The sequence below is a fragment of the Nuphar pumila genome, chromosome 11, assembly GCF_984573655.1.
Source record: "Nuphar pumila chromosome 11, dmNupPumi1.hap1.1, whole genome shotgun sequence".
Lineage (NCBI taxonomy): Eukaryota > Viridiplantae > Streptophyta > Magnoliopsida > Nymphaeales > Nymphaeaceae > Nuphar > Nuphar pumila.
Window position 1 is genome coordinate 94,904,819 of NC_143259.1, and position 11,440 is coordinate 94,916,258.

Genomic DNA, 11,440 nt, shown 5'->3' on the forward strand with positions numbered 1-11,440 from the left:
TCAAATCCATATATGGATTATCGTGCACCACATTCACACGTGCATCAAAATTGTATCTAAATTCTTCTCCATGAAACGTCCAATTCTGATAATCACTCACAAAACCCTTCCCGTATAGGTGATTTCTAACGCCATGAGGTTCTACAAATCGATTATTCTTACAAATCTTGCAGGGACACCTAATCCAACATATGGGATCCACTGTACTGAAACTTGCCGTTAAAAATTCAATAAAACTTTCAACACTGTCCATATATTCATGCAATAACTCATTGTCAACTATCTTACGGTACATCCATTCACGGTTCACAGTCATTTTGTCGTATGATATTATAAATAGCATCCTAACCAGTTAAAAGAGAACCATCAGAATGCTATGATGAAGAAAATATCAAATTTATCATGCAATATATGATGTCATACAATCACAGTAAAGTGTTTCATCCAATAAATTAAATAACATGTGATGCGCTTGCATCACTTACTCACCACGGGTATTTACCCAAATTTGCATTGTTTTTGTCACTTACTTAATACGGGCAGCGGGCACAAGCGAGTTCCGTTGAGAAATCTGCAAGAGACACTGTGTTAAAATGAAGTCATTCCCTGCCAAAAAAAAAACTGAGGCAAGGTCGCCCCCTTGCCTGAAAAGCAGGGAAGCGACCCCCTGCCTGAAAAAAAATGACAGGGGGGCGACTCCTTGCTCGAATAAAAAAATTACAGGGGGGCGACCCCTGCTCAAATAAAAAATGAGGCATGGGGGCGACCCCTGCCAGAAAAAACAAACAAGGCAGGGGTCGCCCCCCCTGCCAGAAAAAAAAATAGACAAGGGGCGACCCCCTGCCCGAATAAAAAAATGAGGCACGGGGGCGACCCTTTGCCGGAAAAAAAAACCATGCAGAGGTCGCCCCTCCTGCCGAAAAAAAAAAGTGGTAACGAGGCAGGGGGGTTAACCTCCTACTGGAAAAAAAAGAGAGTGGCAGGAGGGCGAACCCCTGCCGAAAAAGCAAGGGGGCGACCCCCTGCTCGAATAAAACAATGAGGCAGGGGGGTCGACCCCCTGCCCAAATAATTAAACAATAAGGCAGGGGGGTCGACCCCCTGCAAAAAAAAAAACAAAATGCGGTAGGGGTCGCCCCCCCCCCCCCCCCTGCCGGAAAAAACAAACGAGGCAGAGGGTCGACCCTCTGCCGGAAAAAACAAAATGCAGGGCAGGCGCCTCCCATGTCGCAGGTAAAAAAAACTGGGATTTACTTGCGGCAGGCAGGGGGAGACGGGCGGCAGACCAGAGGGCGACGGGCTATGGCCCGCAGGCCGAGGAGTGCGTCGGGCGGCGGAACGAGGGAAGACGGGTCGGGCGAAACAGAGGGTGACGGGCCGGGCGGCGAACCAGGGAGCAACGGTCGGCGGGCCGGGGAGTGCACCGGAGATAGAGGATGGCGTTGGGCGGCAGAGCGTTGCGTCGGCCGTGCGGGAGAGGCAAAACAGGAAAGAGGAAAAGGGGCTCTGATTAGGAATTTACGTGAAAATTAGCGACGGATTTGGCGATGGCTTAATTTTGTCACAACTCCATCGTAAATTTATATGACCCTTAGCGACAAAATATTCTCGTCGCTAACATCGATGCTAAGTCACGACGGAAAACCTTTTGTCGCCCAATCCGTCGCTAATCGTCGCGTGTGTTGCGACAAAAATGGGCCGTCGCTAAGCCACAACTACGTAGCGACGGATATAGCGACGGAAGGTTTTCCGTTGCTACATCCATCAATATTACAAATCTTAGCGATGAATAAGTTACTGTCGTTACATCCGTCGCAAAGTTGCGACAAAAAAAATCTGTCGCTAATTGGCATTTTTCTTGTGGTGTTATTGCATGCTTTGCTATAGAGAGAGAAAGATCCATCCAATCAATGGACCGGATCCTCCCTTCTCATAGCCAAAAAAAGTATATAATAAATTGATTCATACCTCCCTATATTTAATTATTTTTTAACATATTCTAGGTGTTGTGTTTAGTTAATTTTGTTGATTGTATAAATGGATCATCTAGTTTCATAAATATTTATTTCAAGGTTTGTAGTTTTAGATTAGGCATATGTTTCAGTCATTATTTCATGCAATTTTTTTTTATCAATAAATCCTAAAAAAAATTGGTTATGAATGCTTTGTTTGTCAGTGATCTTTTGCCGAAAATTCGATTCACTTGGGGTTTTGTAGCTCCATTCAATAAATCAAGAAAAAAATTGGGTTTTCAACCCTCTGGGATTTCCAGACCTCTCTTTAGCAGACATGAGGACCCGAGATCTCCCCCATGGGAGATCTGAATCCTTCTCTAAAAAATACTATAGATTCCTGGTAGAACCTAGTATTTTTTTGAATTTTTCTAAACAGATTTAGTCTCTGTCAAAACTCAAAAATTCCAGACCCTGAGAGAATTTGGTTATATCCTTGTTAGGGTCTAGACCGACCTTAATCCTCTGTGGTACTTCAATCCATAGGTCCAATGCCAAAACCATCAACAGTGGAGTTGTTCTTAATGAACTCCTCTATCTTTTCCTAGAATTTCAGGATTTTTAGGATTCAGATTCTTAGTTTTCCAGATTTTACAAATTCATTATCTAAATCCTTGTTAGTTAGATTTCATCAGAATTAGAGGTCTGATAAACCACTGTGTCCATCCAATCCATAGGTTCATTGCAGAAATAGTCAAAAGAGGAACTGTTCCTATGTGTGTCAGGGCCATTTTCCTAAATTTTCAGAGGTTTTGGCCTCTGATTACCATTTTTCTTTGAATGTTTGTGAAAACCTGTCAGTCTGCCCTAAATTCCAGAGTCGCCAGATTCTGATCTGACTTGTCGCAGCTGTAAAACTCTGACCATAGGCCAAAAACTAAATCTGTAAAAGGAAAAAATCTTTACCTAACTGTCTTCTGTCATCCCATAAAATTTGTAGAATTTCTATGGTAGGTTAGTACCTCAAATTTGGTTTTCATTAGGGCAAATCCAGGGTTTTAGGCAAAATCATGTATTTTCTTAGGATTTTTACTAATTTCTATATTGAAAAATACCAAAAATATTGATTTTTGGATTCCATTCTGTTCTTAAGGTTAGTCTAGGTGTCCATGCCAAATTTAAGCCACCAATTTCAAACTCATTTGCATTTTATGTTAATTAATTTTTAAAATTAAAGGAAAAAATTATTCGAAATTCAGAGTCTTTAGGATATTTTTGCATTTTTAGGGTTTTAATATGTTTATCATCACATCACATCATATTATAGTTGACTTTCACATCATTTTCATTCATTCGAATTTCAAAATTTGCATTTTTACAAAAATTATTTCAGAAAACCCTGATTTCAAGGCCATAGTCTTGTTATCAGGGGTATTTTGGTTATTTTGACCTCAATTTCAAATTTCTAAACTTTGATTTTCATATTTTCATCATATCATATCATCTTGTGTTTGATTTATTCTCATTTGAATTTCAAAATCTCATTTTACAAGATATTTTTCTGAAAAACCTTGATTTCAAGGCCATAATCTTGCTATCAGGGGCATTTTGGTCATTTTCACTCTAATTTTGAATTTCTAATTCTTATTATTTGAATTTTTATCATATATTTCTCATGTTTATATCAGAGAGGTGTGAATTGGGTTTATATTTGGATAATATCTGATAATTTCCCAATATTTTTGGATAAATCCAGATAAACCTATATTTCTGTGATAACATGTTTTCTAGTTTTGCAGGATTATTCAAGTGGAGGACTTAGCTCTTTTATTCATTTTTCCTTTATTCAATTCAATGTAATATCAAGTTGTAGTATTTGGAATAGGAATTATATTTTCTGCTTAGAATAGGATGTATGGCATATAGTTTGCTTTCATATAATTTCAATATCTGATGTATGTCAATTCATGCATATTTTTACAAATCCACTATGGTTGACACGAATGGCACGTGAACAAGCTCTTAGAGAATTGACAAACTCGGTAGAGTTCGTATTTATGGCCATAGTCAGAATACGAAGGAAACCCAGATTTGTGATATTCGTATTAGCCATATTCAACCTACACTCTTAGGCTAACTTCAAAAATGCACTGCATTTCTCAAAAACAAAAAAAGACTTTCTCAATTCCTCAGAAAATGTCCTTCAAATTCACATTCATTCATTCAATTTTCATCATTTTCAAACTCATTTCTCAATTCCACTTTAGAGAAATCAGTTTTCTCAAGATTTTCTAAGTCTCTCTCAGAAATTGATTTTCTCAAGACTCTGAATTTTCAAAGGATGTTTCAAGTATTTCCCCAAGTTCAAATCATGATTTTCTAATGTTTCAACTTTCTCAGATTTCAAAATCCTAAGTCTTTCAGAAATCGATTTTCTTAAAATCCTTGAATTATTTCTGAAATTGGTTTCTCAGAATTCTCAAATCTCCTTTAGAAATTGATTTTCATTTCAAGTACAAATTCCAAAAAAATCGATTTTCTCAAAGTTCTAACTTTCTTGAGTATCCATTTTCTATTTCAAAAGTCATTTTCCAATGCAATTCCTAATTTTCAATGAAATTGATGATTTTTCAAGGAATTCCTTTTCCAAGCATTTTCCAAATATCAGAAGCAAACATCATATTTCTCAAACTTGCATCTTTTCAAAATTTCATAGCACATGCCTGATTCTCTGTGCATTTTAGGAAAATATGGCATAACTTAGAAAATTGAACTTAGTCAAAGCACATGTTTGATCCTTGGTTCGATTATCCCTGGTAAAGGCGTCAGGAACGGTCGAACCTCGTACTGACAGGCAAATCCCATTCCACAGATTTTTCTCATAAATTTTCAAAAACAGAGGTGAGTAATTTTCAAAACTTTAGTTGAGTTTGACTCGCAGAATCGTTTCTCTCTCTCACAGAGGGCGAGAAAAATTTTGCGATGATAATAGGTTTGGCGACCGTGATGGGACCTGTCTTCGTCTAATCAACTGTGTGTTTTGACTTAGCTCAATTATCAAAATCGTGTTCTATGAAATGTCAGCTTTACTTTCTGATATCATGTGAACCTAGGAGCCTAGAGTTGAACCCAGTTGACATGCATTGCATGTAGACTAGGCATGGTTTGGTTGGACCAAATTGAGGAGAATTATCCATGCTCACATAGACTTAGGTCTGAAATGCAACACTCCTCAATCTAGGATTTGTATGAAAACAATGTTTGCTTCCTCAAAATTTTCAAAATTCTATCTCTTTAGGTCTTAGAGCCCTCTGTTTGCTTGCATTTGTTTATATTTCAAAAACCACCCCACCTATTTCTACCTGATCTTCACATTGCTAGGCTTTCTTTTAGAACCATAGTTTGGGACAAAGCCTCACAACTGGGTCACTTATTTGGGCTGACGCCCCTGCCATGTACCAAGGGCCATAGTCCAACATATATCGACAGACGCTCAAGGATGTTGGAAAAACACAAGCCTAGAACCGGAGATAAATTTTTATGCCACGTACGTCGAGCCTCGGCTTGAGTATATCGGCACAGCATGATTGGATACAGCTCATTTGAGCCTAGAGTTAGGATTAGGGTCCTAAAGCTCTTTCAAAATTGATGCATTTAGAGTAAGCTTCTTAGAGAATGTTGTATGTGCATAATTGTTTGTGCAGAATGTGATTGAATGTGTTATAATCATTTCCCTTTTTATTTTCTCATATTTTCCCCAATTTTTCCAAAATACTTGATGATTTTCCAAAATACTTCATTTTCATCTTTTATGAAATATCGCCTTTTTCTAAAAAACCCTGGATAATTTTTCTCAAATTATCTATTTTTTATTCAAAACTCCAGGTGATTTTCCATCCTTTCGTTTCTCTGAATCTCGGATTTCCAACTTCATTTTTATCCTGCCTTCAATTTTCCAAAAATTCCTGTATTTTCTCAAGTCTCATTCCAATTTTTTCTGTTTTCCAGTCCGATGGCATCCAGTTAGCTCGATTCTGTCTTTCCTGAGGGCCACATCTCCTACGAGGTGCAGCAAATTCTTTCCGAGCATCGAACTCTCAGCACCGGATCCTTCATTCTCCGATGGTACTATTCATGGCACAAGAATTTCTCCCGTATGTTTCCGGACCATTTGAGCGATTGTGGATTGGAACTGGCATCCGCAGTGGGAAAGTTGACAGTCAACGGCAGTCTGATCCATGCACTAACAGAGCGGTGGAACCCACACACTTGTACTTTCTGGTTCCCATGAGGCAAGATGACCCCGCTGATGGACGAGTTTTCAAAGATCATGGGATTGCCCGAGCCAGCCGGTCAGCCTGGAGATCCATTGGAGCAGCAATTTTTGATCAATGTCAAGGGTCTGGATCCCAAAGATGCTTTAGCTCGCATGATAGGGCGTAAGTCTTGGCCACTGATTGAGGAAAACAAAAATGAATATATGAACCTGATCGAGATCTATCGATAGTATAGGGCATTTGCAGAAGTCAACTCATTATCTAGAACAACTCGAGAGAGAATTCAACATGCGATGGTTCTGTGCACTGTAGAACTTGCTTTCTTCCTAGATGGACAAAGTTATGTGGATGTCAGAATAGTTTAGCTCCTACGAAGGTGGAGAAGTCGACAGACCAACCACCTCTCTATAGCCATGGCTGCACTTGCTTTTCTGTACCGAGGGTTGATCTATTTCACACTCGAAGAATCCATTCTAGTCGAAGGGTGCACTTATGCCTTGCAGTCTTAGTTCCTCCGGCATGTGCCCACTAGACTCAGCTCATTCAAATACAACGGCAAAGAGCTTCTTCAGGTTGCACAATACCGATTCTTGATTGACAACCTTCAAGAAGAAGAGGTCGTATGAGAATACTTTGATCGTCAGGAGTCACCTCTCAGATATACTTATGCATATGGCAAGTGATTCAGGTTACTCGGCCCATTCTTCTGCACTTACTACCATCCAGAACGTTGTGTCAGACAGTTTTCTTAGAGGCAAAAGTGCGTAGAAGCTCGCCTACTATCAAAGATCATGCCAGAGTTCAACCTCACATCAGATCAGTGGTCCAGAGCATACCATTCTGCTAAATATGGTTGGGATTCTTTTGTTACTCTCACTCTTTTTTCGGGTCCTCAAGTGTCTGCTGATTATAAGAAGTGGTGGAAAATTGTATGTCCCCCTCCTCTCTGTCAAGTTTATTATTGAAAAAAGCATGTCTTTATTCAATAAAATTCCTTCAATTTTTATTTTATCATGGTTTGATGGCCTCGCCTAGGTAACAAGGCACATTTTCGGTTGTTTATTTTGTAAAGAATGACAACACAATTATCGTGACTCTAGCGGTGACCCAATCCCTAGTAATGGGACGTTCTTCCAATTATCTACCAAATTCTCATCAAATATTTTTCCTATATTCATTTCTATCCTGAATCGTCATCATCAAAATCTAATCATCCATCTCATTCTGCAGAGAGTATCAGTATTCCCAAGTGGTCCAGATCAGATAAGAAGACGCTGCTATATCAAGTGCATCAGTGATTTTTAAGCATCAAGCAAAAAGAGATGAATTCTCTAAGAACTGTTAGAGGACAGAGTCAGACTGACGGGGATGACATCGATCCTGCTGCATATCAAATGTTCAAGATGATGTCTGAGAAAGCAAGAGACAATCTTGGAAAGGCTCCCCTCAAGAAAAAGACATCTATCTCCTTCTTCCAGAATATCACTGGCAAGAGCAGCAACGCAGAAAGTTTTAAGTCCGGCAGAAGCAGCAATGGAGACAAAAAGGCAGATGCCTTCAAACAAGACAACAAGCCCTTCCCGTCAGACTCTCACCAGAAATCTCAGCAAAAAGAAAAGATAAAGCGGGACGACTGTAATTACTATCGCCAATTTACTTCTCTCGAGCAGTCTCTCGATGAAATTCTTGAATATATGTTGGCCAAGAAATCGGTAAAGCTCCCAAGAGTCATAAATCCTCCCACGATCATGGGAAGATTCATGGACCAGTTCTGCAAATTCCATTGGGTAGTAGGGCATGATACCGACCACTGCTTCATCTTCAAGAACATTGTCCAAGATTATATCGACAAGAATTTCTTTATTGAGAATGAGAAAGAATACCAGTCGACTGTCTTGACCAAGTCTCAACAGAAGTCAAGCACTCGGCAAGAGGTACAACATGACGGTCGGAACCAGAACCGCAAGATGGCTCCATTGGATCAAATACACGAGAGCTTTTTGGAATACATGCTCGCAAAAAATATGGTCAGACCTCCGAAGGCTCAATTTACTCTTTCTGCCAACAATAACAAGGGTAACAAGAAAAATCGTGATAGCGATTCAGAGGGATCCAAGGGACAAAAAGAAAAGATCTCCAACAATGATAAGCATCTTCAATCTAGTCCTCAACATAAAGAGAAAGATCGGGAGAAACCAAAGCACAAAGATTGGAATACTGATTGAAAGTTCACCCCTCTAGACCAGACATTTGAGAGTGTTCTGGAATACATGCTCATGAGAAATATGATCTGTTTACCTAAGGCAGCTAATCCCCCAACAATCATGGGCAAATTCAAAGAGCAGTTTTGCAAATTTCATCGTGCAATAGGACATGACACCGAGCATGGTTTCATCCTGAAGAACATCATCCAAGATTGCATTGACAAGAATCTCCTTGTTGAAAATGAGGAAGATACCAGTTGACCATCCTGATCAAGTTTTCCAAGAAACTGACAATGCCAAGGCTATGTCATCTCTATCATTTTGCTTTTGGTCATTTTGAAGGATATTACAATCTTAGTTTTCTTACTAATTTGTTATTTCTCTTCTCCAATGCATTAATAAAATTATCAATTTTCCTCATAAGCTTGATGCCACATTTTATTCTCCTTCTCTGCACAATGTCCTTTCGCGAAGAGTGATATTCTTCAGGATGCCTCTCTAATCAATCAAGAAGCCAGTCGCTTTGTCAATTATTTTTTTTTTATCCAAAATTTGCTTTCCCTATTACACTAGGGCATTTTTTTTTGAAAATTATCTTCAAAACATCCTGTATGCAGACAGGATCAAACAAATCTCTCATTTTGCATGCATGTGCATCAATTTACATAATTTTGCATTCATTTTCATACATTTGCATTCATTTGCATTTGCATGCATTCATTTGTATTCATTTACATCCATTTACATCGAATTCATTTTCCCTTCAGGTTAAGGGATAAACCTGAGTTGCCTATTCAGGATAAGGGATAAATCTTGAGGCCCCGGCAGTTGTCTAAGTCATCGTAAGGGTGAAGACTAAAAATCTCCCATCAGATGCAATTATTAATTTTCCCCAAACCTAGTGTTTGTGCTGGTAATTCTCTAAAACCTAGTGTTCGTACTGGTAATTTTTCAAAATCCAGTGTTCGTGCTGGTAATTTTCCAAAACCTACTGTTCGTGCTGGTAATTTTCCAAAACCCAGTGTTCGTGCTGGTAATTTTTCAAAACCCAGTGTTCGTACTGGTAATTTTTTAAAATCCAATGTTCGTGCTGGTAATTTCTCAAAAACCTAGTGTTCGTGCTGATAATTTTCCCAAAACTCGGTGTTCGTGCTGGTAATTTTCTAAAACCCAGTGTTCGTACTGGTAATTTTTCAAAACACAGTGCTTGTACTGGTTTATTTTTAAAATTTGGTGTTCACACTGGTACACTTTAAAATTCAGTGTCCACATTGGTCTAATTTTCCTTCAGAGATTCGAGTTTCGACTCAAATTTTCTTTCCTTCAATTGACATACTTTTCCTTCAGGATTTGATTTCTGACTCGAATTTCTTTTCCTTCCAAATTGATCTAGTTTTCCTTCAGGATTCGAGTTTCGACTCAAATTTCTTTTCCTTCCAAATTGATCTACTTTTCCTTCAGGATTCGAGTTCCGACTCGAATTTCTTTTCCTTCCAAATTGATCTAGTTTTCCTTCAGAATTCAAGTTTCGACTCGAATTTCTTTTCCTTCTAAATTGATCTAGTTTTCCTTCAGAATTCGAGTTCTGACTCGAATTTCTTTTCCTTAAAACCAAATTGGTCTAGTTTTTCCTTTAGGGTTCGAGTTCTGACTCGAATTTCCTTTCCTTCTGAATTTTCTAGCTTTTTTTCTTTAGGGTTCGAGTTTCGACTCGAATTTCCTTTCCTTCTGAATTTTCCAGTTTTTCCTTTATGATTCGAGTTTCGACTCGAATTTCCTTTCCTTTAAATCCAAATCGGATAAGTTTTTCCTTTAGGATTCGAGTTTCGACTTGAATTTCCTTTTCTTCTGAATTTTCCAGTTTTTCCTTTAGGATTCGAGTTCCGACTCAAATTTCCTTTCCTTTAAATCCAAATTGGATAAGTTTTTCCTTTAGGGTTTGAGTTCCGACTCAAATTTTCTTTCCTTCTGAATTTTTCAATTTTTCCTTTAGGATTCAAGTTCTGACTCAAATTTTTTTTCCTTTAAATCTAAATTGGATGAGTTTTTCCTTTAGGGTTTGAGTTCCGACTCGAATTTCCTTTCCTTCTAAATTTTCTAGTTTTTCCTTTAGGATTCGAGTTCTGACCCGAATTTCCTTTCCTTTAAATTCGAATTGGATAAATTTTTCCTTTAGGGTTCGAGTTCTGACTCGGATTTCCTTTCCTTCTGAATTGGTTTAGTTTTTCCTTTGGGATTCGAGTTTCGACTCGAATTTTCTTTCCTTCAAAACCAAACTTTATATTTTTTCTTTGAAGACTCGAGTTCCGACTCGAATTTTCCAGTTTTCCTTACAACATTTGAGTTTTGACTCGGTCGTTCTTTCAAAACCAACGTCTGAGTTGGACTTACCTTCAAAATCCAGCATTGTGCTAGGACTTACCTTCAGAATTTCAATTTCATATTGAATTTACCTTCAGAGTTCAGGTTCGTGTTGGACTTTCATCCAGAATCCCACTAATGTGTCAACTCAGATATCAAGCAATTTCTTTCACCAGGGATTCCAAGAACATTTTGTTAATTTGTCATTAAATATTTGTTGATTTCAAAACCTTTATTGCACAAAAGAAGTACCTCAGAATACCTTCAGCATTACTTTCAAAAGAGCAAAGCTTTCGCAAAGAAGGATTCAAAATCTTTCTATGGGCGAACCAAAAGGATGAAGAAGAAATCCTCTACATGGTCAGCAAAGAAAATTTAATGTTGTTGCAAAGCTGTAAGTGATTGATATTGATCACAGTCAGTGGCACATTTTTAAAGACCATTCTTATGGGAAATAAGGCAGTAAAAATATCCTGGGTGATAAAGAAAAATCCACTCAATTCCCATATCTCCTCAATCATTTAAGCTGCAATTAAATATCTGCAAAAGGGATCTCTCAATCATCGTCAAGTTGAAGACTGGTGGATGAGTTAGACCCCCGGGGCGAAAGAAGATTTGGATCATCTCCAAGATGAAGGTGTTTGTG